We start from the raw sequence: 27,662 nt of genomic DNA, 5'->3' as shown, positions 1-27,662 counted from the left end.
GCAGCCAATACATCTTCATTTCTTACTCAGTCTATTATTCCTTTGTTTGTTTTCCGTCTCTTCAGTTTCTCAAAGATATACTCCAATTCATTTTGTTCTTGATGCTCTTTAAATTTAATATGAAACTTGGGGTTAGATAGTAAGGCATGAGGAAGAAGAGTGCAAGTCAGGAAGGAGAGACTATTTAAAGCTCTTCACTGAAAACAAAGGTAAACTTTCTATCTTTCCTTTCTTTCCGTCTCAAGTGTTTGCTTTCCTCTATATTTAGTCAGGACTATGCAGCATGCTTATTTGGGTTTCTCATTGTGGAATGTATGTATTTCTATTGAAGAGCTAGGTTTCGACGTGTGTGCTTTGTGGAATTTAATTCAAACCTAAGGGTAATTTAATCGTTTCAATTACTTAGTTGATATTGTTCCCTGCGGTGGCTTTTGTTTTTGCAGCCAATACATCTTCATTTCTTACTCAGTCGTATATTATTCCTTTGTTTGTTTCCCGTCTCTTCAGTTTCTCAAAGATATACTCCAATTCATTTTGTTCTTGATGCTCTTTAAATCTGATATGAAACTTGGGGGTTAGATAGTAAGGCATAAGGGAGAAGAGTGCAAGTCAGGAAGGAGAGACTATTTAAAGCTCTTCATCGGAAACAAAGGTAAACTTTCTCTCTTTCCTTTCTTTCCGTGTCAAGTGTTTGCTTTCCTCTATATTTAGTCAGGACTATGCAGCATGCTTATTTGGGTTTCTGATTGTGGAATGCATGTATCTCTGTTGAAGAGCTAGGTTCCGACGTGTGTGCTTCGTGGAATTTAATTCAAACCTGAGAGTAATTTAGTCATTTTAATTACTTAGTTGATATTGTTCCCTGCGGTGGCTTTTGTTTTTGCAGACAACACATCTTCATTTCTTAATCAACCGTATATTATTCCTTTGTTTGTTTCCCGTCTCTTCAATTTCTCAAAGATATACTCCAATTCATTTTGTTCTTGATACTCTTTAATCTCATATGAAACTTGGGGTTAGATAGTAAGGCATGAGGGAGAAGAGTGCAAGTCAGGAAGGAGAGACTATTTAAAGCTCTTCACCGGAAATAAAGGTAAACTTTCTCTCTTTCCTTTCTTTCCGTCTCAAGTGTTTGTTTTCCTCTATATTTAGTCAGGACTATGCAACAGGCTTATTTGGGTTTCTGATTATGGAATGCATGTATCTCTGTTGATTATGGTTAGAATCTTTTGGTTGACTGTGTTAGCCAATTTCATCTAAAACAACAGGTCAGTATAGTTTAAATATCCAAATTCTAATTTCAAAATTCGATGTAGTTCCATAATCTTTAGAGAATAGAGGATGGATTCTGTACTTAGATTTGGTGGCAATTTCCAAATATAGAAGGGCTTGCCTGAAACTGTTGAAGAAGTGTATCAGTGAGAAGTTTAGCAAAAGATCCAGGAGAGTAACGTTTGCTAGTCATAAAATGTAGGCTTAAGATAGTTGTTGGTGTAGTCATTGCTGCCTTTGGAGACGAAAAATAGCGACCTTGATAGGTCACTTGAGAACTCAATTTGCGGTAAAAAATTAATTCGCTCAGATAGATGCACGCACTTCCCCTGTAAACACAAATTAAAAGCTAGCCCATGGTTAATATAATGGCTATAATTCAAATTGGCATTTTGTGTGTCTACTATAGCAAGTAAGACCCAAAAGTACTTCGTCAAAGTTTCTAATTCTATATTGACTGTCACTCTGCCAGTCACAATTAGAAGACAATTTACATGTAATAGGTAATAAAAAGTAAATAATTAATCTAAAGAATAAGGATTGCCTGTTAAAAATACGTTACCTTCTTTGTCAAAAGTATAATTTGTATGAGTGTAAGTTATATGCTTTGACAATGTATAATTCTTGATAGCATACAATTATAAATACAAATATGTATTTATTACCATCAGAATAGTATATTAACTGTTGGTATTTAATGTATGAACGAATAGGTGCAAAGCCAACATACTTACAACAACTACTAGCGGATAAAATATAGTACCTAATTAGTTTACCCTATTATGAAGTAAATATATCAAAAATATACTTATGAATAATGTCATTTACCCGACAGGATCAACAAGAGAGTAATTACCACAAAGCAAAGTTCGTATAGAACATTTTACTAGGAGCGATAACGATTATATTTTTGCGGGAGAAGTTGGAGACTTATGTGCATTGATATAGACTTTCTTTCACTTAAAATGTTACATCTATTAAAATTTTAATTATCTATAAGCTGGATTAGTAGAATAGTCTTACTGAATGTTCACTTTTGTAACCATGGATTTTTGTCCTAAGTACAATATGCCAGGAACATTAGCAACATAATTGCACAAAATGAATTTTCTGATCCATATTCTTGTGTAATATTCTTAAAACTTTGCTGCATTTTTGTCTTTTGATGGGAATGACTGGCATATTAATATGTTGCACACATTAGACACATCAAATTTTGGAGTCAAAATAATAGTCACTGCACTTTCTAATTAAAAAATTTGTACGAGAATATTATCTGAAAGAGTTCATGTTGAGTCCAAGTCATAAGATTCATTAGGATATAAATGTTTTGCTGAGTCCAAGTCATAAGGTTCAATAGATATAAGTGTTTCCGTATCTACGCATATTTTCCTTTTTTTAGAGATGGGGAATCAGAATTCGAAGTAAGAGAAACAACTTTTATTTATTGTGCCTGGATACACCTTTTAATGTACAATCTTACACAACGATAAACCATAAGTGGTATTGTAGGTGTCACGCACCTTGTGCTGAATATATAATATTTGTCCTTGGATATACCATTGATGTGACGACCCGGCCGGTCGTCTTAAGAATTAACGCTCTGATCCCCTATTAACTGCTTTTCCCGTGTTTATTTCTGCTGTTTTGATTTGCCGGGATGTTCGGTTTTGAGTTTCGAAGAGTTTTGGGACACTTAATCCCTAAATGAGAGCTTAAGTATTGGAAATTTGACCGCAGTCGGAACAGTGTGAAGACAGCCTCAGAATGAAATTTCTGATGGTTCCGTTAGCTCTGTTGGGTAATTTCGGGCTTAGGGGCGTGTTCGGATTGTGTTTTGGAGGTCCGTAGCTAATTTAGGCTTGAAATGCCGAAAGTCGAATTTTGAAGTTTCCGGTTCGATAGTGAGATTTTGATCCGAGGGTCGGAATGGAATTCTGGAAGTTGGAGTAGCTCTGTAGTGTTGAATGTGATGTGTGTGAGAAATTTCAGGTCATTCGGATGAGGTTTGATAGACTTTTTGATCGAAAGCATATTTTTAGAGTTTGGAGTTCTTAGGCTTGAATCTGTGGTTGATTCGTCGTTTCGATGTTGTTTTAGGTGTTTTAAGGATTGGTATAAGTTTGGATAGTGGTATTAGACTTGTTTGTGCTTTTGGTTGAGGTCCCGAGAGCCTCGGGATGGTTTCAGAAGGTTTTCAGAAGATTTGAAAGTTGTTTGAGCAGCTTCAGCTGCTGGCCTTCTGTCATAACCGCACCTGCGGTTGGGTCCCGCAGGTGCGTAGCTGCAGAAGCGGTATTGTCATCACAGAAGCGGAAATTGGGAGGAACAGCAGGATCTGCAGATGCAGGAGATTTACCACAGAAGCGGTACTGCATCTGCGAATAGGGAGTCGCAGGTGCGGAGAAGGCTGAGTTAGTGATTTTCGCAGATGCGACTGTAGGTCCGCAAAAGCGGGACCGCAGAAGCGGATCAGCTGGGCAGAAACATATAAATTCTTGCCTTCGCGAATTTAAGCTATTTTCACCTCTTTTCAAACGGGAAGAAGCCTTGGGCATCATTTTCGAGGGAGATTTTCAGAGGAATTCATTAGGGTAAGGTCTTTGGTCCTAAACTCGTTATTGGGGTGATTTCTACCATTATAAACATGAAAATTTAAGGAAATCAGTGGTAATTTGGGGATTAGGGCTTGACTAGTTGTTGCGCCCCCTTTTTCTAAAGGTGAAATCGGGTTCATGACATTTGGGAGGACAACTCGTTCCCTCTTGGGAATTGGGTTTTTTTGGGTTGAAGAGTCACCACCTAATGATTAAAGTGCATTAGGACACTAAAGAAGAGTTCGAGTTGGAAAACCAGAGTTCGGGTAAGGGCTAGAAATTATCTCAAGGGGAAGGTGTTAGGCACCCCCCAAGATCCACTAGTGTGGTTCCCGGCCATGTTACAATTGTGACTTTAACTAACAAGTAAGCAAATAAAAGTCTCAAATAGAAGGGGATTTACACATAATGTTGCAAGTGAATTGAAAGTTTGAAGAAAGATAAAGAAAATAGAATTCTTAAGCAAATAGTTTGGACAGTTAAAAAAAGGGATAACAAGTAAAGGGGAAGGGGTCCTAGGTTTACAAACAATATGGATCACATCAATGCAATACCCGGCAATCACTCCTCAGAAGAGGGGTCGCACGTGGTATTAGCGCACCGGTCATCATGTCCATATATACCCTTTCTCACCCCGTTAAGGTATTAAACGCAGAATAGTGTCGTTACTTACTGCATGCTATTATCCGTCCCGATCCTATCAATCTCGGAGGCATTTGGGACTACTAGTCCTAAAGGGAGGGAGAATGGTTTTTTTTTTCCAGAGTTTTAAAAGGACAAAATTCTAATGCGACAAATAAAACACATAAGCAAGTAGGGGGAAACAAATAGCAGTTTAAGGGCTCAAACAGGCCTCCTCACTTAAAGGAGCAAATTATTTAGCACGACTTCAAATACTGGTTATAGTCTGAATTAAATTTAAAAGCATTAGGACAGGCTGATTTATCACATATTTCTCAGATGAGGAGTCCGAATTAGCCTTGTCTGGTTGTAGTTATCAAAACTGACATAGTTAATTAATGACCTAATGGTTTGTCTAAGTGAGACCTATAGGCATGATATCTAACAGAGCGTACTGATTTTGAAGAGAGGATTACTGATTTTATAAACAAAAGATCTGCAGATTTTAAACAACCTTATGACTGATTTTAGACTCATAGACGAAATAGACGAAGCTGATTCAATTGATTACTCCTATAGGCAAGTTATCTAAGCGTTATTGGTTTTAAATGATTACGTAGATGCAAGAGTCCTATAAGCATGATATCTAGAATGAAGTTGATTATTATTAAACCTGTGATTGTTTGCCTAATGACATGCAGAAGTGCAGAAAAACTATGATCATAATTTTCTATATGTAGAAGTGCAGATCTTAGAGACAGGATTTCTATATGCAGAAAAAACGTATAGGCATGGTTTCTAAGATGAGAATGCAGAAATCAGAAAATCTTATAAGTATGAGTTCTAAGATGAGAATGCAAAAATCAAAAAAAATCCTATAGGCAAGTTTTCTACCCTTTTCATACATTCATCCCCATCCCTTTTCACTAGCCAACCCTAATAGTTATTACAAATTATTACAGACCCGAATGAATCAGAAAAAAAAATAAAAATACATCAGAAATTCCAGCTACAACCAAACAGCCTAATTCAGACTAAAAGTCCAACAATATGAGATAAACCAACTTCCAGGATTAGATTTCCAAAAGTCTTTCTCATGCTTGGGATGTGTCAAAGTTCCCAAGAGTCTCAAAGGGCCCCGGGCAGTGCTTACACCCCAAACACATTGCAGAATTGAGATCATAGTGCAGTGTGGAAGGGTCAACCCTCAGATGTCCAAGTTTAGAGGGAACTCAAGGTCCTAAAGCAAGGCTCATAAGAGGGGGGACAGAACTTAAGAGTTTAAGAATAAGTGTAAGTGTATAGGGGAATTAGGGAACGCCATGGCGGGCTGGTGATCATGCTCAGCAATTGGGAATGCTGGCACAACCCTGACCAGCCTGTTAGCCAAATCTTAAGAGTTAGGATCCATTGTGGATCAGGTTATGACCTGAGCAACAATTTGAATACTGCCAGGACATGAGCCTTAACTCAAACACATAGAAGGGAATAAGGGGTAGGGATTCATAATAGAAACAGGTGCAGGGAAAGAACATACTTAGCATAAATCATTGAACATGAGCAGTAAAGTAAACAGGATTGCAGAAAACTGTAAATAAGCACATAGGGGTGAGGCAGAAACGTTAAATCAGAACATACCAGTTTCAGGGGAAAACAAGTAAAAACAGTAGTCTTAGGAAAAGCCAAGTTGCAGGCCAAGCAATTTCAAAAGATCTCAAGCAAAAGCAGAGTATTGAAAGAGTATTGAATTCAAAGTAATATTGTAGTGTGCAAGTATTCAATTGGAGTTAAGGACTGGTAGTGTGTAGGTCGTGTGAGCTGAAGGTGTAAGGTGTCTTAAAAGTGCAGAAGGGCAGTCCTTTTTATAGTGCAGAAAGCAAGTAAAAAAGGCAAGGAAATATCATTGAAATCAACCTCCCTTTGGTTAAGGGATTTTGATTTCAACGGGTAAAAATTAGTTAAGGAAAGAAGTTTTAATTAAAACCTTTTCAAAGTAGCACAAAAGGGGTAAGTACATAGAAGTTATTTAAGGAAAACAATCAACGGCATACGGTTTGTGCCAAATATGGCAAGGGAATCAATCAAACAACCATGAAACCAAAATTACAAGTTCAATTTGAATGAACCAAGTCAAGAAAGGTAAAAGAGGTTCAATCAAAGAAAAATTAGTGACAATTCATCAGTCTTATTAAAGGGACTTCAGAATCAATCACTTAATTGGTGAAAACTTTTGAAAGAGGAATTTCTCATATATAAACACACAGATCAAGCAAAAGGAATCGTCAGGTTTCTTAGAAAAAGAATCTAACATTGAAAGTCTTAGAGCCACAAGCAAAAGGGATTCGAGTTCAGTTACAGACTCATAGTGATTCTGAAAGCCTAGGGTTCCAAAGTGGAACCCTAATACCACTTGCCAAAGAAACCCCCAAATCCTAGGGTTTCAAATTGAGTCAGACTATGGAGATGAGAAGACAAGCCACTTGAGAGAGGCTCAGAAGTCTTTTCCAAAGACTTATGAGAGACAAACACACACGATAGAAAGAACAATGATTCAAAGTCATGAGAACATGCTCGAGAAAACTTGGAATTTAAACAAGTTCAGAAGAAAGAGATGATATGAGCTTTAAACAAAAGTAGATGAAATACGCTTAGCAGGAACACAAACATAACTCAGTAAAGTGAACAAAATCAATGAACTCAACCATAAACACATATAGCAATGAATAAGGATTAACAACACGGATTAACATGAGAGCATAAGAGTGACAACAAAAATAGAAGAGTCTCGCATAATAGAAAAGAAACAAGAGAGCAAACTCATGCGTAGGAGAAAAGAAAACATACGAGCCTAACATAGATAAACACACATAAAGAAAGAACGGAAAGAATCAGAAATATATTTGAAGAAACTTTTTCAAAAACCCTAAAATCGAAATTGAATGATTTTAAAAAGGAAATTTGGGGAAAACCTTTAAAATGTCAAATAAAGCCCAGAAATATCACAGATATAAGAAAATAGGCAGGTACAGAACCTCAGATGGCTTAGAGTTGTAGAGAAAACCTTACCAATGAGAAAGGTCTTGAGGAAAGTCAGATCCTGAGTCGAAAACACTCATATTGCTTGAACATGCTGGAATAATGGTCAGAGAAACCATAGATCTATAGATCTGAGAAGGATCTAAAGAAGGCCATTGAAGTCGGGCTTCAAACCTTGAATAGCTTAGGTCTGATGGTGAGAAAGGATGAGTACAGACCGTCCATGGCCGGAGACGCCATGGATTCCTGTGGAAACATGGCGAGATAAGGTGGGAAACGATTAGGGTTTCGGAGAGGTTCGAGAGAGTTTGAGAGACGAAGAGGGTTCAAAGGCAGCGTCTCAAGTGAAATGAATTAGGTTAAGGGTGGTTTGGGATTAAAAAAGGAAAGGGGAATTTATGGCCGTTTATCAAAATGATCAACGGCCTGAATCAAAGGGGAGCCGAGTGGGTTTTTAAATCGGGGCAGGGGTCGGGTAATTTGGGGATTGGGCTGGTTTAATTTGGGGGCAGAATTGGGTCAAATTGAGGGCCAAAATTGAAAGGTGAAAGGGCTGTAATTGAAATAGAAATGGGCTAAGTGTTAAATAGCCTATTTTTCCTTTTTATTTTATAAAAATAGTAATCATAATTTTAAAAATAAATTATAAATAATGAGCCAACAAATACTATATAAATATTAATTTAAAAATACTGAAAATGATTTTATAATTATAAAATGCTAATAATCGTGAAATAGGCTATAATTGCAATTACATGCAATTTAGCTTAAAAATACCAAATAGATTCGTAAAAAATATACAAAAATCACATTAATTATATTTTGGTGTAAATATGAGAATAAAATAAGTTATTCACCAAGATAATAATCTTGGGAATAATTATTGGATTTTGTACTGCTAAAAATAGACAATAAATTGATTTTAAAATTTTAAAAATTATGAAAAAATACCAAAACTCTTGGGAATGCTTATATATGTATGTACATGCTATTTTGAAAGTATTTTGTATATAAAAATACATATAAAAAAAATTGGGTATCAACAGCTGCCCCTCTTTACCCGGGAAGGACGAAAGAGTTGTCGGGTAAAGATATGATGGCCAATTTTGACCGAATGAAACGATTTTGAAGAGTTTTGACCGAGCTCTGGTTTTTGAGCTGCTTACATATCCTTGGTATTACAGGAATCGGGCCATATGTAGTTCGGGATCCATCGGCGGAGTATGCCGATGGAGATTTTCGAAAAGCGGACGCGATGTTCAGGTCGAGAAAGGATGGTCAGAGTCTGATAGGCCGCGGGAGCTGGAGCGAGATCGCTCTTGCTGAGACGGCCGTTGCTAGCCGGTCTACGAATGAACAATACCAGCATATATATATATTGTGCATAAATTTAAACGTGATGCAAGTTCCCGTTGGACCGTGAATGCTGTCTTTGGACGGTTAGGATGACGTCCTCGGGCCATGATGTCCTGGGCCATGAAGTGTATGGTAAAGGATTTGCAGGCTATGAAATGATGTTCTCGGGCTATGGGGATGATGACTGTGAACCATGATGCCTTTGAATAATGATATGCAAAAGATAAAATGGGGTCCTCAGGCCATGGCATGGCGTTCTCGGGCTATGAAAATGGTGCCTACGAACAATGACACCTTTGGACAATTTGGCGATCTTTCAGCCCATGAAAATGCAGAAGGTGGCGATCTTTCAGCCGATGCAAGACGTAATTAAAGGGTGGCGGTATTTCAGCCATGCAAGAGAAATAAGATGGAAGTATTTCAGTCATGCAAGAGAAATAGATTGGCGATATTTCAGCCATGCATATGGAGGTAGAGCTTAACCCCGGAAGGCAGAAAGGTAGCCTTATACAATGTAGGAGATGCAGATGGAGGTAGAGCTTAACCTCGGAAGGCAGAAAGGTAGCCTTATGCAATGCAGAAAATGCAGATGGAGATAGAGCTTAGTCTCGGAAGGTAGAAAGGTAGCCTTATGCAATGCAGAAGATGCAGATGGAGGTAGAGCTTAACCTCGGAAGGCAGAAAGGTAGCCTTATGCAAAAAATAAAAGGCGAATAGTAATGAAATCTCTTAGCTGATAGATGATAGCTGATTGCTATATTGTGGCTACTGTGGATGTCGTGTACGGATAGCAACTGTAAATAGGTGATGATTCCGAGAGTTGTATTCCTGGGAAGTATGAGTGTATAGATATATTTGATGATTTTATGACTTGAGTGCCTGCATCCAAAGAAAATTGTGAGTTTTGTAAAGGGGGAAAGGCTAGTTCGTTTCCCCCTGAGCTTCGCTTGTCCTGCTTGGCGTTGTGTATCATTGAGGTAGCATTTCTAAACAAAGAAATTTTGATACCAGACATGCATGATTTAGAAAAAATGTAACATAAATACATAATTTAAAATAGTTTTCTTTAGATGAACCGATGAATGCGACGCAGTTCAAGGCATTGCAACCTCTCTCTCTCCAGAATTTTGAGGGTCCTCCTTAAAATTCTGCCCCAGTTTACTGGGCTGGTGCTTCTGACGGCTGCGTGCGATAAATGGCTGAAATCAACTTCGGAATTTTGAGGGTCCTCCTCAAAATTCTGCCCCAGTTTCCAATAGCGGGGGAAATGAAAATTTTATTGAATTGTGACCGAACCCATAGGGCTGCCTACGTATCCCCTCTTAAACGGGAATCAGGTTAGGCGTAGTTCAAATACATTATACAAGAAATCGTAAGAGTTACACATAGTATTGCTTCACTGCATCTGAATTATCGGTTTCGGCCAAACTTCACCGTCCATTTCTGCAAGTATGAGGGGTCCTCCGGTTAGAACCCAGTGAACCACGTATGAACCCTACCAGTTGGGAGAGAACTTCCCTTTGGTTTCATCTTGATGTAGGAAAATCTTTTTTAACACCAGCTGCCTCGGTGTAAACTGTCTCGGCTTGACTCTTTTGTTGAAGGCTCAGGACATTCTGTTCTGATAAAGTTGACCATGGCAAACTGCATTCATTCTTTTCCCATCTATAAGAGCTAACTGCTTGTAGCGACTCCTTACCCATTCTGCATCGTCAAGTTCTGTTTCCTGTATGATTCTCAAAGAGGGAATTTCTACCTTGGCGGGAATGACTGCTTCTGTACCATAAACCAACATATAGGGAGTTGCCCCGGTTGATGTGCGAACTGTGGTGCGGTATCCCAATAAAGCAAATGATAACTTCTCATGCCACTGCTTATGTTTCTCTATCATCTTCCTTAGTATCTTCTTGATATTCTTATTGGCAGCTTCTACAGCTCCGTTCATTTGAGGTCTGTAAGCCGTAGAATTTTTATGTTTGATCTTGAAGGTTTCACACATGGCTTTCATCAGGTCGCTATTGAGATTGGAACCATTATCAGTGATGATTGACTCTGGAATTCCGAACCTACAAACAATACGGTCGCGGACAAAATCTGCTACCACTTTCTTAGTCATTGCTTTGTACGATGCTGCTTCAACCCATTTGGTGAAATAATCAATTGCCACTAGAATGAACCTGTGCCCGTTTGATGCGGCAGGCTCGATAGGTCCGATAACATCCATTCCCCAAGCGGCGAACGACCATGGCGAGCTTGTTGCAGTAAGCTCGTTTGGAGGCACCTTTATCATGTCTGCATGTATCTGACAGCGATGGCATTTTTGGACATACTGGATGCAGTCCGTTTCCATAGTCATCCAAAAATAACCAGCTCGGAGTATTTTTTGGCTAAGACAAAGTCGTTCATATGTGGTCCGCAGGTCCCTGCATGAATTTTCTCCAATAATCTGGATGCTTCCTTTGCATCGACACACCTTAGTAATCCCAAATCAGGAGTCCTCCTATACAGGATTCCTCCGCTATGAAAGAAGTTGTTAGATAGTCTCCGAAGTGTGCGCTTCTGAGTAGGATCTGCGAGTTCTGGATATTCACCCTTCGTCAAATATTCCTTGATGTTATGAAACCAAGGTTTTACGTCTGCTTCTTCTTCTACATGAGCACAATAAACTGGCTGATCATAAATCTTTACCGGAATAGGATCAATGAAGTTCTTGTCTGGGTGCTGTATCATGGACGATAGGGTAGCCATTGCATCGGCAAACTCATTCTGAACTTCGGGAACATGTTGGAACTCTATCTTTGTGAACCTCTTCCTCAACTCCTGTACATGATGCAGATAAGGGAGTATCTTGGAGTTCTTGGTTGCCCATTCTTCTCGGACCTGATGTATAAGCAGGTCTAAATCTCTGATCACTAGTAATTCCTGAATGTTCATGTCAATGGCTAGCTTGAGCCCTAAGATGCAGACTTCATACTCGGCCATGTTGTTAGTGAACGGGAACCTGAGCTTAGCAGATACCGGATAATGCTGACCAGTTTCTGATACTAGGACTGCTCCTATGCCAACTCCTTTGAAATTTGTTGCTCCGTCGAAAAACATTCTCCAACCATCATAGGATTCTGCAATATCTTCCCCTATGAAAGATACCTCTTCATCAGGAAAATACGTCTTTAGAGGCTCGTATTCTCCATCCACGGGATTTTCAGCAAGATGATCTGCCAGTGCTTGTCCTTTGATTGCCTTCTGAGTCACGTAAACAATGTCGAATTCACTTAGCAGGATTTGCCACTTGGCTAGCTTGCCAGTGGGCATGGGCTTCAGAAAGATGTACTTCAAAGGATCCATTCTTGATATGAGACAATTAGTATAGACACAGAAATAGTGCCTCAACTTCTGAGCTACCCAAGTCAGAGCACAATAGGTGCGTTCTAATAGAGAATACCGGACCTCGTACGGGGTGAACTTCTTGCTGAGATAATAGACGACCTGCTCCTTTCTTCCCGTTTCATCACGCTGCCCCAGAACACAACCGAAAGCTCCATCCAATACTGCAAGGTAGAGTAATAGAGGTCTACCCAGCTCGGGCGGGACCAAAACTGGCGGCGTTGACAGGTATTCCTTGATTCTATCAAAGGCTTTTTGACAATCATCAGTCCATTGGTAGTGGCATCCTTCTTCAATATCTTAAAGATTGGCTCACAAATGACAGTGGATTGAGCTATGAACCGGCTGATGTAGTTGAGTCTTCCCAAGAAACTCATAACCTCTTTCTTATTCTTCGGTGGTGGAAATTCTTGGATGGATTTGACCTTTGAAGGATCCAGTTCTATTCCTCGGCGACTCACAATGAACCCAAGTAGTTTTCCGGCCAGAACCCCGAATGCACACTTGGCGGGATTCAGCTTCAAGTTGTACCTTCTTAGTTTGTTAAAGAACTTCCTCAGATCTTCCATGTGGTCAGTGGCTCTCTTGGATTTGATGATGACGTCGTCTACATATACCTCGATCTCTTTGTGTATCATGTCATGTAAAATAGTAGTCATGGCCCTCATGTAGGTAGCCCCAGCATTCTTTAACCCAAACGGCATCATCTTGTAACAATACATCCCCCACGACGTAATGAAAGTTGTTTTCTCCTCGTCTTCCTCATCCATCCATATCTGATGATACCCAGCAAAAAAATTAACGAACGACTATAGTTCATGCTTGGTGCAGTTGTCAATTAGAATGTGCATGTTCGGCAAGGGGAAGTCATCTTTCGGACTGGCCCGGTTGAGATTCTGGTAGTCGACACAGACTCTAACCTTCCCGTCCTTCTTCGGCACTGGCACAATATTGGCTAACTATGTTGGATACTCTACTACCCTGAGAACCTTGGCTTTGACTTGCTTGGTGACTTCTTCCTTGATTTTCAAACTCATGTCGGGTTTGAACTTCCTAAGCTTCTATTTTACTGGTGGACATGTCGGATCGGTTGGCAGTTTGTGAGCTACAATAGATGTACTGAGACCAGTCATGTCATCATAAGACCAGGCGAATATGTCCTCATATTCCCTTAGAAATTTCGTGTACTCTTTCTTTTCTGATGGTGACAGATGAACACTGATGCACGTTTCTTTGACATTTTCTGCATCTCCCAGGTTGACAACCTTAGTTTCGTCCAGGTTAGACTTAGGTCTGTTCTCAAAATCCTCAACCTCTTTAACTACCTCTTCTGGTATATCATCTTCTTCTGAGTCTATATCCATTTGTTGCGTTGTCTCGTTGCATGTCACAATCGTCGGTTCATCAAGATAAGTAATAGTAATGCTGTGTAAATAAAGTAGATGATAAAAAGTAATAAGAGCAAGATAAATTTCATAATTGTTTTGAACATTGGAGCTCTTATTTCAATATTAAAAATGCGGAAAGAAAGTCAACTAGCAAAAAATAAAGATAATGCATGGTGTTTTGTTCAGCCTTGCTACCCCGAAGCTTTTCGGGCCTTGGTGGTTCTGATAGACCAATTATTGAGGCGTGCTCCTCGGCTCATAGCTTGTATAGAAGGGCCTTCCTCCCCCTCCTCCTCGAAAATGACACAACAGTCCATATTGTCATCTTCCAAAAACAAATTACTCATCGCCGGCAGTGCTTCCTCTTCTTCCGACCCATATATGACATCGGCTAGTTAGAAGGTCTGCTCTAAGCGAGGTATCGGATGCTCCAGTGGGTAGTAGGGGCTGCGCCATGGTGGAAACCAATGGTTGAACTCCTCCCAAGTGTATTCATATCCCAAACCGAAAGTGGTACTGTGTTTCTTCAACTTGATAGGCTTAGAGATTCCTCGGAGATTCTTGCCAAGTCCCTTGCCAGGTTCGTATCCACAATTCAGTATACTTTCAATTTTGTTATCCCACCATTTATCCTTGTCCACGACGTTGACTCGCTCAATGTGATGGTAGGTTTCTCTGCCTATCTTCCTTCTTCCTCCGATTGCTGGGATGGTCTGGCGACTGTATATGGGATTGCTACCGTCACCGTGAATAATTACCTCTTGGTGATTCCACTCAAATTTCACTGCTTGATGTAGGGTTGATGCTACAGCCCCAGCGGCATGGATCCAGGGTCGTCCCAATAGCAAGTTGTAAGATGCTGGGACGACTATCACTTGAAAATCAACGTCGAACCTAGTCGGTCCCATTTGCAAACACAAACTAACTTCCCCAATAGTGGACCTTTGTGATCCATCGAAAGCTTTGACAGTGATGGCTCCATCCTTGATCTCATGCAGGCTCTTTCCCAATGTTCTGAGAGTCACCAATGGACAAATATTGAGGCTAGACCCTCCGTCAATCAGGATTCTGGTGATGAAATAATCTTCGCACTGCACAGTGATGTAAAATGCCTTGTTGTGGCTTAGCCCTTCAGGTGGCAGCTCATCTTCGTGGAAAGTGATTTTGTGACTCTCCAATACTTGCCCTACCATGTTTGTCATTTCTCCTCCAGTTATGTTGCAGGGCACATATGCCTCGTTCAGCACCTTCAATAAGGCATTCTTATGTGCGTCAGAGCTTTGTAGCAGAGCCAAGATAGAGATATGGGCTGGCGTTTTGTTCAACTGATCAATGACCGAATACTCTTTGGCTTGTATCTTCCTCCAGAGATCGTCAGGCCCAGTTTAGTGATGGTTGGTCGTCCAGAGGCCTGCTTACTGGACTCAGCTAGATGTTCTGGAGTATAAACCCTGTCGGTTCATGTCATACCCTGTGCTGCAATTGCTTCTGTAGATTTGGTTTTCCCTTTCCTTCTCACCTCGTCGGTGTAATCCCACGGTATGGCCTTTGGGTGGAACGGTGTTACGACTGTCATGGCCACAGAAATGGGCACCTTTGCTTTGGGAGGTAATACAACAACCTCAAATGGTACAAGTGCCTTTGGGGACCCAAACTCGACCTCAATAGGCCCTGGCGTCTTTGCAGAAGAAGGTGCTTCAAACTCAAGTGGTATGGACATGTTCACTTCGGCGTCTCCAGAAGGTTGCATCTGGACCACAATCGGGTTAAGGGTGACTATTGGTTTCTTTGGCTCGTTACCTTCAGCGATCAGTCCAATCGACCCTTTGGGGTCCCAATCGTCTTCTATCTCAATCATGTGAACATCTCCACCCTTGTGGTTTAGTAGAGGGTTGTTACGGACATTCAGAGTAGGCTCTTTTGCCACAATGATCTTGTTGTTAATTAAAGCTTGGATCTTATCCTTCAGAGAGCGACACTCATCAATGGTATGCCCCTTCATGCCAAAATGGTATGCACAGGTCTTGTTTGGGTTGACCCATTGGGAGGGCTTTTCGGGGTTTATGACAGGGATAGGGGTGACATAACCAGCAACTTTGAGCCTTTCATACAACTAGTCGATAGGTTCGGCAATGGCGGTATACTGTTTGGGGGGTCTACGGTCGAAGTTTGGTCGGGGTCTAAGGAAATTTTGGCGAGGGGGGATGATTGATAGTGGGCTTGCTGGGTGTTGTAGGCTTGGTAGACAGGTGCAGGCTGAGAGTATCTGGGTGAAGTGGGCTGATATGTGGGAGGTTGAGATTATTGGTAAGTAGGCGGTGGAACTTGGTAAGAGGGCAATGGTGCTTGGTAATTTGGGGTAGGCTGGTAGGTTTGGTATTTGATTGGGGACTTTGTTCTCTGTGCAACCATCACGACACTCACATCCCTTTTCTTGGACATGCCACCAGATTGTAGAGCCTTGTTGGTGTCCTGTAATGCTTCAAAGTTTGTGACCATACCACTTTTAATACCTTCCTCGATCCTTTCCCCTAGCTTAATGATGTCGGAAAATTTCTGTCCTTCAATCAACATCAACCTCTCATAATATTATGGGTCTTGAGCCCGGACAAAAAATCTATTCATGTGTTCTTCTTCTAAAGCCGGCTTGACCTTAGCAACTTCTGATCTCCAACGAGTAACATACTCGCGGAATGTCTCCATAGGTTTCTTCTTTAAGTTCTGGATGTAGATTACATCTGGTGCGTTCTCCGTGTTGAATCTGAATCTGTCCATGAAATCGGACGCCATACTTACCCAATTCGACCACTTTTTCGGGTCTTGGCTAATGTACCAAGATAGAGCATCCCCTTTTAGGCTTCTCATAAAGAGCTTCATGCGAATCTTTTCATCCTTCCCTACTCCGACCAGCTTGTCATAGTAGGTCCTCAAATGGACTCTGGGATCCCCTGTGCCATCAAACATCTTGAACTTGGGAGGTTTGTACCCCTCGGGCAGTTCGACATCTGGCTGAATGCAAAGGTCTTCGTAATTCAATCCTTTGATCCCCTTGCTTCCTTCAACACCCTAAACTCGGTTAGTCAGCTTCTTGGGTTCTGCGGCCAGATTCCTGATAAGAGAGTCTTTGTCATCAGACTCAGGTATGCTTGAAATAGGTTGAGTATAGTGTGGTATGGTTTCCACATAGATGGGGGTGTTGTGGAGATGATCATTTGTGGAGTTTAGTAGTTCAGGGATGAGCAGTGGGGTGTTGTTTGAAGTGTGGCATGTGTTGCAGTGGTGATGGGGAGCAGGTTGGTTTTGTGGTTTCGGGATGTTTTGTGGAGGTGTGGGGTTTTGAGTGTTGCGAAAGTTGACATCTGGGGTGGTGAGGAAAAACGACAAGCTTGCCAAGTTCCGAACTTGGTCCAGTTCTTCCCGAAATTTCAACAACTTTTGCTCGAGCTGGGAGGCACTTTCCTTGGAAACCTGAATACCCTGAGGAACCTCTACCCTTTCAACCGAGGGGAATAAAACAAAAAAAATAAAAAAAATAAAAACAAAGGTAGCAAGTTAGTGCGGGTTGTAAGAAAAAGAAGTTGCAATATTTAAACACATAGTGCGAGAATATAATTCGTGTCCTAATTTGGGAGCCTCGTTGTGCCCGAGGTAGGCCTAGCGACAAGTTGATTTGGAGAACTTATAATGCTAAATGCCTCATTTTATTGATAAAAATAAGACAAATCCCAAAACGACACTAAAAATAGCAGAAAATAAAATGTCACTAATGTCCATTGGCCTTATTACATTCTTAAAGCAAAAGAAAAGACTCCTAGCTACTTGGTCCCAGAAGGACCTTCCCCAGACTCGGCCTCTTTAGCTCCATTGAACAGCTTCACCAGCTCACGCAGTCCCAGCAGCAAGTAGGCTCTAGCCAGGTGTCCTCCTTCGTTTCTGTCAGTGCAGTTTTCGATCCTCTGGATGAACTTCCTTTCTAGCTCCACTAAACCTCGTTCCAGGTATCCTAATCGCTTGTTGGCACTGACAGCCATGTCTTTCCACTCTTAAATTAGTTTTTGGTGGTATTCTTGAATCTCACGGTGCTCGCTTTCATATTTCTGAATCCTCTTGCACAGTTGGTTGTATTTGACCTGTGCTTCAGCCCTTTCATCGATGATTCTATGACCTCGAACAAACCCGGGTTGGCCCAGACTATTGTGATTATCCTCCAGCCAGCCTGAATAGTATGGGGTGCAGCCAGCATGGTATCTATCTGATTCGATAGTATCTCTTCTTATGATGATCTTGCAATGCCACATATGTTGAGCTTGGCACTTATAAGGACTGTCATTAGCTTGGAAGTCAGCCCGAAAGTGACTCATCTTGTCGACCCTTGGTATAACCTGCTTCCTACCAGCCTGTCTCATAACTCGGAGAGGGATATAAGGGTAGGTTCCTCTCAAACCGATCAGTATCAGAAATGGAGCGTCCCTGGATCGGGCGATGAACTCTTCAGTAGGGAACCATTCGAACATCCATTGCACTTGGTCCTCTTTCAGATTTCCGAACAACTCTACCCACCCTTTAGCATCTTCTGGTTGGGCAAACATGTTAGGCATATAGTTCATTCGCCTTGGCTGATGGAAGGCGATATGATCATCCCAGTCTCTACGCAGGATCTCTTGTCGATATTCACCCTTTTGGAGGTGCTCTATGAGCCAGAGTTGGAGCAGTAAGTTACAACCCTCAAAGTGTTTGGCCTCTCGTTGACAGTTTTCTAGGGCTCGGTATATCTCCGCAATGATCATAGGTACTATGCTAAAAGGCTGCCCGCCAATTCCTTCCATCAAAGTCTTGGTGACTATGGCCAGTCTGGTATGGATCCTAGCCTTCTTCATAGGAAATACTATCATCCCTAAAAAGCAGAACATAAAGACGAAGACTCTTCTGTGGATATGCCCTAATGATGTGAGGGCGAATTCATCTGGGTAAGTGCGGTAAGACTTGCTATGGCCGTACCTTCCGTATAGATAGTCGAAAGGAATGTAGGAATCCTTCAAGCAGGTCAAGTCTGTGTTCTTCTTTAGTCCCATCATTTTGAGAAAGCCCCTACCCTTGCGATTTTCCGGCATAAGTAAACCCGGATTCTCCCATGGAATACCAGCTAATCCTCCTATTTCCTCGAGCAGAGGTGTCATTTCAAGGTCCCTGAAGCGGAACACCAATCTATCGCCATTCCAGAATAGAGTTGCAGCCTCTATGATTTTGTTGTCGGGTTGGATCTTTAAAAGAGAAGGCAAATGTCCCAAATATTTGCGGACGAGGGTCTAATCACTGGAGTGAAGGTCTTCTCACCAACTTAGCAACCTTGGGTGCATGTTGGTTACCATGCCGAATCTGGGGACTTCGTGCCTCATTTTTTGCAAAATAAAGTGTTAGACCCTTACCCCCGCTAGACTCGACTATTTAAATATCAATAATTGGCATAAGCAACATTTAGTTCTCCAAATAAATGCACAAACGTGGTAATATCCATTTGGGTTCTAAGGGAACCCAGTGGACTTTGGACAAGACTATCTTAAAGAGTTATTATGCGGACAACATAACTGACTTGGCTAGGTTTGACAGTGATGCATGCACAATTGAACAGAGTAAGGTTTCTATAGGGTACTATACCGGTACCCTTGAGCGGACAACTCAAGAGGGAAAGGCACGGAACCGTCGACTACACCGCTGATCGACTGGTTTTATCGCAAATACGCCTTTACCAAATTTAGGGGGTGATAATATTGGAAGGGTGCAACCACTCATTATAAGCGTTGCTATGATATTTTGTTTGGCACGAGTGGAATATGATGTTGAATATGCAATTACAAGAATGAAACAAGTTGTCACGTATGTGCACGTTCATAAAGTAATGATTATAATAATTGCTCATAATTACAACAGCATTGAAGGAAAACAGTAAAAGAAAGCATTAAAGAAAAGAAACAAAGAGCCAAGTCAGTTTCATAGTAGAAAAGAGATAAAGACATTAAATAAAGGTAATAAAGAAGCAGTGAAGTCACAAGTAACATGAGATGGTAAAAGCCTAAAGAAGTCCCCAGCAGAGTCGCCATGCTGTCGCGCCCCCTTTTTCTAAAGGCGAAATCGGGTTCATGACATTTGGGAGGACAACTCATTCCCTCTTGGGAATTGGATTTTTTTGGGTTGAAGAGTCGCCACCTAATGATTAAAGTGCATTAGGACACTAAAGAAGAGTTCGAGTTGGAAAATCAGAATTCGGGTAAGGGCTAGAAATTATCTCGAGGGAAGGTGTTAGGCACCCCCAAGATCCACTAGTGTGGTTCCCGACCATGTTACAATTGTGATTTTAACTAACAAGTAAGTAAATAAAGGTCTCAAATAGAAGGGGATTTACACATAATGTTACAAGTGAATTGAAAGTTTGAAGAAAGATAAAGAAAACAGAAATCTTAAGCAAATAGTCTGGACAGTTAAAAAAAGGGATAACAAGTAAAAGAGAAGTGGTCTTAGGTTTACAAACAATATGGATCACATAAATGCAATACCCGACAATCACTCCTCATAAGAGGGGTCGCACGTGGTATTAGTGCACCGGTCATCATGTCCATATCTACCCTTTCCCACCCCGTTAAGGTATTAAATGCAGAATAGTGTCGTTACTTACTGCATGTTATTAACCGTCCTCCCGATCCTATCAGTCCCGGAGGCATTTGGAACTACTAGTCCTAGAGGGAGGGAGGTTGGTTTTCTTTTTCCAGTGTTTTAAAAGGACAAAATTCTAATGCGACAAACAAAACACATAAGCAAGTAGAGGGAAACAAATAGCAGTTTAAGGTCTCAAACATGCCTCCTCTCTTAAAGGAGCAAATTATTTAGCACGACTTCAAATACTGGTTATAGTCTGAATTAAATTTAAAAGCGTTAGGACATGCTGATTTATCACATATTTTTCAAATGAGGAGTCCGAATTAGCCTTGTCTGGTTGTAGTTATCAAAACTGACATAATTAATTAATGACCTAATGGTTTGCCTAAGTGAGACCTATAGGCATGATATCTAACGGAGCGTACTGATTTTGAAGAGAGGATTACTGGTTTTATAAACAAAAGATGCAAGTAAGACCTTATGACTGATTTAGACTCATAGACTCAATAGACGAAGCCGATTCAATTGATTACTCCTATAGGCAAGTTATCTAAGCGTTATTGGTTTTAAATGATTACGTAGATGCAAGTGTCCTATATGCATGGTATCTAGAATAAAGTTGATTATTATTAAACCTGTGATTGTTTGCCTAATGACATGCAGAAGTGCAGAAAAACTATGATCATAATTTTCTATATGCAGAAGTGCAGATCTTAGAGACAGGATTTCTATATGCAGAAAAAACTTATAGGCATGATTTCTAAGATGAGAATGCAAAATCAGAAAATCTTATAAGCATGAGTTCTAAAATGAGAATGCAGAAATCAAAAAAATCCTATAGGCAAGTTTTCTACCCTTTGCATACATTCATCCCCATCCCTTTTCACTAGCCAACCCCAATAGTTATTACAAATTATTACAGACCCGAATGAATCAGAAAAAAAGTAAAATTACATCAGAAATTCCAGCTACAACCAAACAGCCTAATTCAGACTCAAAGTCCAACAATATGAGATAAACCAACTTCCAAGATTAGATTTCCAAAAGTCTTTCTCATGTTTGGGATGTGTCAAAGTTCCCAAGAGTCTCAAAGGGCCACGGGTAGTACTTACACCCCAAACACATTGCAGAATTAAGATCATACTGCAGTGTGGAAGGGCCAACCCTCAGATGTCCAAGTTTAGAGGGAACTCAAGGTCCCAAAGCAAGGCTCATAAGAGGGGGCAGGACAGAACTTAAGAGTCTAAGAATAAGTGTAAGTGCATAGAGGAATTAGGGAACGTCATGGCGGGCTGGTGGTCATGCTCAACAATTGGGAATGCTGGCACACCCCTGACCAACCTGTTAGCCAAATCTTAAGAGTTAGGATCCATTGTGGATCAGGTTATGACCTGAGCAGCAATTTGAATACTGTCAGGCCATGAGTCTTAACTCAAACACATAGAAGGGAATAGGGGGTAGGGATTCACAATAGAAACAGGTGCAGGGAAAGAACATACTTAGCATAAATCACTAAACATGAGCAGTAAAGTAAACAGGATTGCAGAAAACTATAAATAAGCACATAGGGGTGAGGCAAAAACATTAAATCAGAACATACCAGTTTCAGGGGAAAACAAGTAAAAACAGTAGTCTTAGGAAAAGCCAAGTTGCAGGCCAAGCAATTTCAAAAGATCTCAAGCAAAAGCAGAGTGTTGAAAGAGTATTGAATTCAAAGCAATATTGCTAGTGTGCAAGTATTCAATTGGAGTTAAGGACTGGTAGTGTGTAGGTCATGTGAGCTGAAGGTGTAAGGTGTCTTAAAAGTGCAGAAGGGCAGTCCTTTTTATAGTGCAGAAAGCAAGTAAAAAAGGCAAGGAAATATCATTGAAATCAACCTCCCTTTGGTTAAGGGATTCTGATTTCAACAGGTAAAACTTAGTTAAGAAAATAAGTTTTAATTAAAACTTTTTCAAAGATCACAAAAAGGGGTAAGTACATAGAAGTTATTTAAGGAAAACAATCAACGACATACGGTTTGTGCCAAATATGGCAAAGGAATCAATCAAACAGCTATGAAACCAAAATTACAAGTTCAATTTGAAGAAAATCAGTGACAATTCATCAGCCTTATTAAAGGGACTTCAGAATCAATCACTTAATTGGTGAAAACTTTTGAAAGAGGAATTTCTTGTATATAAAGCACATAGATCAAGCAAAAGGAATCGTCAGGTTTCTTAGAAAAAGAGTCTAACATTGAAAGTCTTAGAGCCACAAGCAAAAGGGATTCGAGTTCAGTTACAGACTCATAGTGAGTCTGAAAGCCTAGGGTCCCAAAGTGGAACCCTAATACCACTTGCCAAAGAAACCCCCAAATCCTAGGGTTTCAAATTGAGTCAGACAATGGAGATGAGAAGGCAAGCCACTTGAGAGAGGCTCAGAAGTCTTTTCCAAAGACTTATGAGAGACAAACACACACGATAGAAAGAACACTGATTCAAAGTCATGAGAACATGCTCGAGAAAACTTGGAATTTAAACAAGTTCAGAAGAAAGAGATGATACGAGCTTTAAACAAAAGTAGATGAAATATGCTTAGCAGGAACACAAACAGAACTCAGTAAAATGAACAAAATCAAAGAACTCTACCATAAACACATATAACAAAGAATAAGGATTAACAACACAGATTAACATGAGAGCATAAGAGTGACAGCAAAAATAGAAGAGTCTCGCATAATATAAAAGAAACAAGAGAGCAAACTCATGCATAGGAGAAAAGAAAACATAGGAGCCTAACATAGATAAACACACATAAAGAAAGAATGGAAAGAATCAGAAAGATATTTGAAGAAACTTTTTCAGAAACCCTAAATTCGAAATTGAATGATTTTAAAAAGGAAATTTGGGGAAAACCTTTAAAATGTCAAATAGAGCCCAGACATATCACAGATCTACGAAAATAGGTGGGTACAAAACCTCAGACGGCTTAGATATGCAGAGAAAACCATAGTAATGAGAAAGGCTTGAGGAAAGTCAGATCCTAAGTCGAAAAGACTCATATTGCTTTAACATGCCAGAATAATGGCCGGAGAAACCATAGATCTACAGATCTGAGAAAGATCTGAAGAAGGCCACTGAAGTCGGGCTTCAAACCTTGAATAGCTTAGGTCTTATGGTGAGAAAGGATGAGTACAGACCGTCCATGGCCGGAGACGCCATGGATTCCGGTGGAATCATGGCGAGATAAGGTGGGAAATGATTAGGATTTCAGAGAGGTTCGAGAGAGTTTGAGAGACGAAGAGGGTTCAAAGGCGGCATCTCAGGTGAAATGAATTAGGTTAAGGGTGGTTTGGGAATTAAAAAAAGGAAAGGGGAGTTTATGGCCGTTGCTCAAAATGATCAACGGCCTGGATCAAAGGGGAGCCGGGTGAGTTTTTAAATCGGGTGAGGGGTCGGGTAATTTAAGGATTGGGTTGGTTTAATTTGGGGGCGGAATTGGGTCAAATTGAGGGCCAAAATTGAAAGGTAAAAGGGTTGTAATTTAAATACAAATGGGCTACGTGTTAAATAGCCTATTTTCCCTTTTTATTTTATAAAAATAGTAATAATAATTTTAAAAGTAAATTAAAAACACTGAGCCAAAATATACTATATAAATATTAATTTAAAAATACTGGAAATAATGTTATAATTATAAAATGCTACTAATCGTGAAATAGGCTATAATTGCAATTACATGCAATTTTGCTTAAAAATACCAAATAGATTTGTAAAAAATATACAAAAATCACCTTAATTATATTTTGGTGTAAATATGAGAATAAAATAATTTATTTACCAAGATTATAATCTTGGGAATAATTATTGGATTTTGTACTACTAAAAATAGACAATAAATTGATTTTAAAATCTTAAAAATTAGGAAAAAATACCAAAACTCTTGGGCATGCTTATAATTTATGTACATGCTATTTTGAAAGTATTTTATATATAAAAATACATAGGGAAAAATTGGGTATCAACACTAATTAGAGACCTTTGAGTGATAATTTGAGGGACCATTTGAGGTTTTGGTATTTTTGGTATGACTAAACTCGTGAGAGTGTGCAGATTCGGGAAATGTAAACTTTACCTGATTCCGAGATGGGGCCAAAGGGGCGTTTTGGTCATTTTACCTAATTTCGCATATTAGCTTAGAATTTCTTTGTAGAATCTGTTACTTGAAGTGTTATTTACTTTATGAAATTGAATTGAATAGATTTGGGCTATTTGGAGTCAAGTACTAATGGCAAAGAGCAAGGTTTCGGATTGAATTGAGCTGGTTCGAGGTAAGTGGCTTGTCTAACCTTGTGTGGGGGACCTTCCCCTTAGGATTTGGTATATTTGATAATTGTGTTGTTTTTTCCTGTTTTATACTACTTGCAATTTAAGCCTGTTTTTATCTTAGAAAAAGCATGTTTAATTGACTTAATTGCTTATTTGCCTAAACTGCCTTAATTGCATTATGTGAAGCATGTTAGGTTAGAATTACCCGTTTTACTTGGTACAAAATTGAGCTTAATTGAGTATTCCTTGTGTTGTTGCTGTGTGTTTTACTTTGGGACTACGGGACGACATCCCGGGAGATCCCCTGCACGTATTTATGATTTGAGCTGAGGTGCGGGATACCGAGAGATCCCTAGAACGTATATTGAGGATACCAAGAGATCCTCGGGATACCAAGAGATCCCTAGCATATATTGAGGATACCGAGAGATCCTCGGGATACCAAGAGATCCCTGGCATATAGTGAGGGTACTAAGAGATCCTCAGGATACTGAGAGATCCTCAGTTATTATCCTTGTGAAGAATAGTATATCTTTGTGATTGTTTTTGCCTCAATTTCAGTTATTGAGTTCCTTATATTCCTGTATTAAATTCTTATTGTTAGCTTTCAACTGTACTGCTTACCTTATCTTGTCATACTTTATATTTTTATTTATCTCAGTAGGTCCCTGACCTTCCTCGTCACTATCCGATCGAGGTTAGGCTTGGCACTTACTGAGTACCGATGTGGTGTACTCATGCCCTTTCTGTCCATGTTTTTCATGTGCAGATCCAAGTACATCCACTCAGTCCTATCACCCTTGAGGCTAGGCGACTGTTCCAGAGACTTTGAGGTATATCTGCCATGTCCGCAGACCGAGGAGTCCCTTTCCATTCTATCTTGTAGTGATAGCCCTTCTATCTTTTCTGTTGATGTAGACATTCCGGAGTTAGAGCATTTTTTTATATTCGTAGCTTGAGATTCATGGGTTTTCAGGTTTTGGGAAAATATATTAGTTTTTGAGAGTTAATATTGTGTATACCGAGCGACACTTTTAAACTCTGTTTTATTACTCTATTTCTATTTTAAATTATTTTCTTCCGCAAATTGATTTATCTTCCGCATTTTAGGCTTACCTAGTCGTGGAGAATAGGTGTTGTCACGATGGTTCACGGAGGGTGAACCGGGGTAATGACAATTTATATACAGTCTTACAATGATCTCATGCCTATAATATGTCTGAGAAGATTTACAACGAACAAGGTTCAGTGTTTCACTTTTGAATAATCAAAGAGCAAGCTTGCAACAAGGTAAGTCAATCTAAAAAAGATACTTCGATTGAATGTTATTTATTGGTTTGGTCGCCACTCGCCAGTGAAAGGTCTTTTGCTACTATTTTGGGTTGTGACTGGATCCACTTTCTGCTAATGTTTCTGGATGCAGTTGAAGCCACTTATGCTGCTGCTTCTTGGATGTTACTACAAACACCTTTAAAGTTGCTTTGGATGCGGTTGGAACTACTTTTGTTGCTCTTTTTCTAGATGCTGCTGTAGTCATTTTTTGTTGTTGTACTATTAGGTTAGTCCAGCTGGTTACACATCAAACTCTTTAGTACTTTTAACTTCTAAGATCCAGGTCCTTTCATTTTTGTTTTCTTCTGTATATGCTCTGTGTTCTCTGGCTTTAGTTTCGAGCAGTCTTACTAATGATACTTAGTATCAAAATCAAACCATAATATCCCTTGAAAACAACTATCGCAACTAGGGGTTGAAAGGGGTATGCTATGCAGCTCTTTTGTGGGTCTGCCATTTTCCCGTCATTATATCTCTGTACAATAACAACGTAATCAATAAGCTTGTAAAGATCTATTGGATTTACATTGAAAAGCTCTTCTTGACTGTATTGTTATGGTAGCATCAAGGTATTCTCGCTATATGAAGTGCGAGTACTTGACAAAAGGTTCTTTTTCATCCACAAAAACGCTAACTTAAAGCAGCAGTTTAGAAATGTGAAAAATACTAACCTAATAAAGGCACAAATATCAGTCGATCTCTAAACACTTAAATCTGAAAGCATTTTATTCCTCCACCTCCTTCACTTTATTGTTAGCCTTATTCACCCTTTCTCTGTGTCTTTTTGTAATTCTTATGATAATATTTTCTCTTGTAAGGTTAAGAGCAACATAGTTAATATTTGTTACTCTTCTCCTCTTGGTAAAAGGTACTATCATGGTTTACTATATGATTGTTGGTCAAATTTCATCCTTTCTGCTTCAAGATTGTGAGTATTTGTTAGCTCTAACAAGGAGGTAAAGGTAGTACAAAAGCTTAAGCTTTTTGCTTTTTGTTATTTCCTTCAAGAAAGCTCTTTTACTCTTACCTTGTTCAAGCCATTTTGAGATTGAGAGCTTTTGGCTTGATAAAAACAATTAATGGTTTACAAAATCAGTATTTAAAGGCTAGAATTGTAATTTTGATAGATAGGTAAGGCTGAACAAATATGAATAGCATGTTCCTTTTACCCTGTCTCTGGTACTTGTGTCTGTTTGAATTTGCCTGCACATAGATGAGCTATATCTTTTGTTGTCCAAACATTGTTAGATTTGGTGAAACTATTGATCTTATAGAATTAATTGAGTTAAATACTCAGAAAAGGTTCTGATAGTATATTTCGCATGCTCCGTTATGCTTAACTCTCTTAAATTACTTTGCCTTTTTGGTTTTTCCAAATTGAATCTGTTGAGATTCATGAAGGCTGCTACCATTTGAATGTGTCCTCTTTTCTTCCACCTTGACCGCTCGACACCTTCACTTTGACAGATGTCTATTGTCTTGCTTCTTTGTTTCAGGTGATGTTTGGTTAAAAAAATAATTAATAAGAAGGCACTGAGCTTCAGCCGAAAAGTATTTTCAGATGCCTGCAAGAATCTGAAAAAATGTACATTTTGGACTTTAAGCATCTGCTAATATGATGCTACCATAGAGATAAAGAATGTATATTTTGATCCAAAATGTATATAAATAATATCCAGCAACTAGTATGCCTGTAGTGTTGCTTATCTAATTAGATA

General features: G+C 39.7%; 1 long non-coding RNA gene across 10 annotated transcripts; it reads left to right on the top strand.

The window, feature by feature from the left end:
* On the top strand, positions 1-27,662 carry LOC107817384 (uncharacterized). 10 transcript variants are annotated; one of them, XR_012711597.1, is made up of 8 exons: positions 1-209; positions 580-652; positions 1,021-1,093; positions 24,545-24,614; positions 25,382-25,445; positions 25,723-25,902; positions 26,036-26,170; positions 27,441-27,662. It is a non-coding gene; the product is annotated as an uncharacterized LOC107817384 (long non-coding RNA). The 10 variants fall into 10 exon arrangements; XR_012711602.1 differs by lacking the exon at positions 27,441-27,662 and adding an exon at positions 332-380 and having other exon boundaries at positions 584-1,093; positions 26,036-26,473; XR_012711598.1 differs by lacking the exon at positions 27,441-27,662 and adding an exon at positions 332-380 and having other exon boundaries at positions 508-1,093; positions 26,036-26,473.

Source organism: Nicotiana tabacum, chromosome 7 (genome assembly GCF_000715075.1).
Source record: "Nicotiana tabacum cultivar K326 chromosome 7, ASM71507v2, whole genome shotgun sequence".
In the NCBI taxonomy this organism is placed as follows: domain Eukaryota; kingdom Viridiplantae; phylum Streptophyta; class Magnoliopsida; order Solanales; family Solanaceae; genus Nicotiana; species Nicotiana tabacum.
This window is presented reverse-complemented; position numbering and strand designations above follow the sequence as displayed.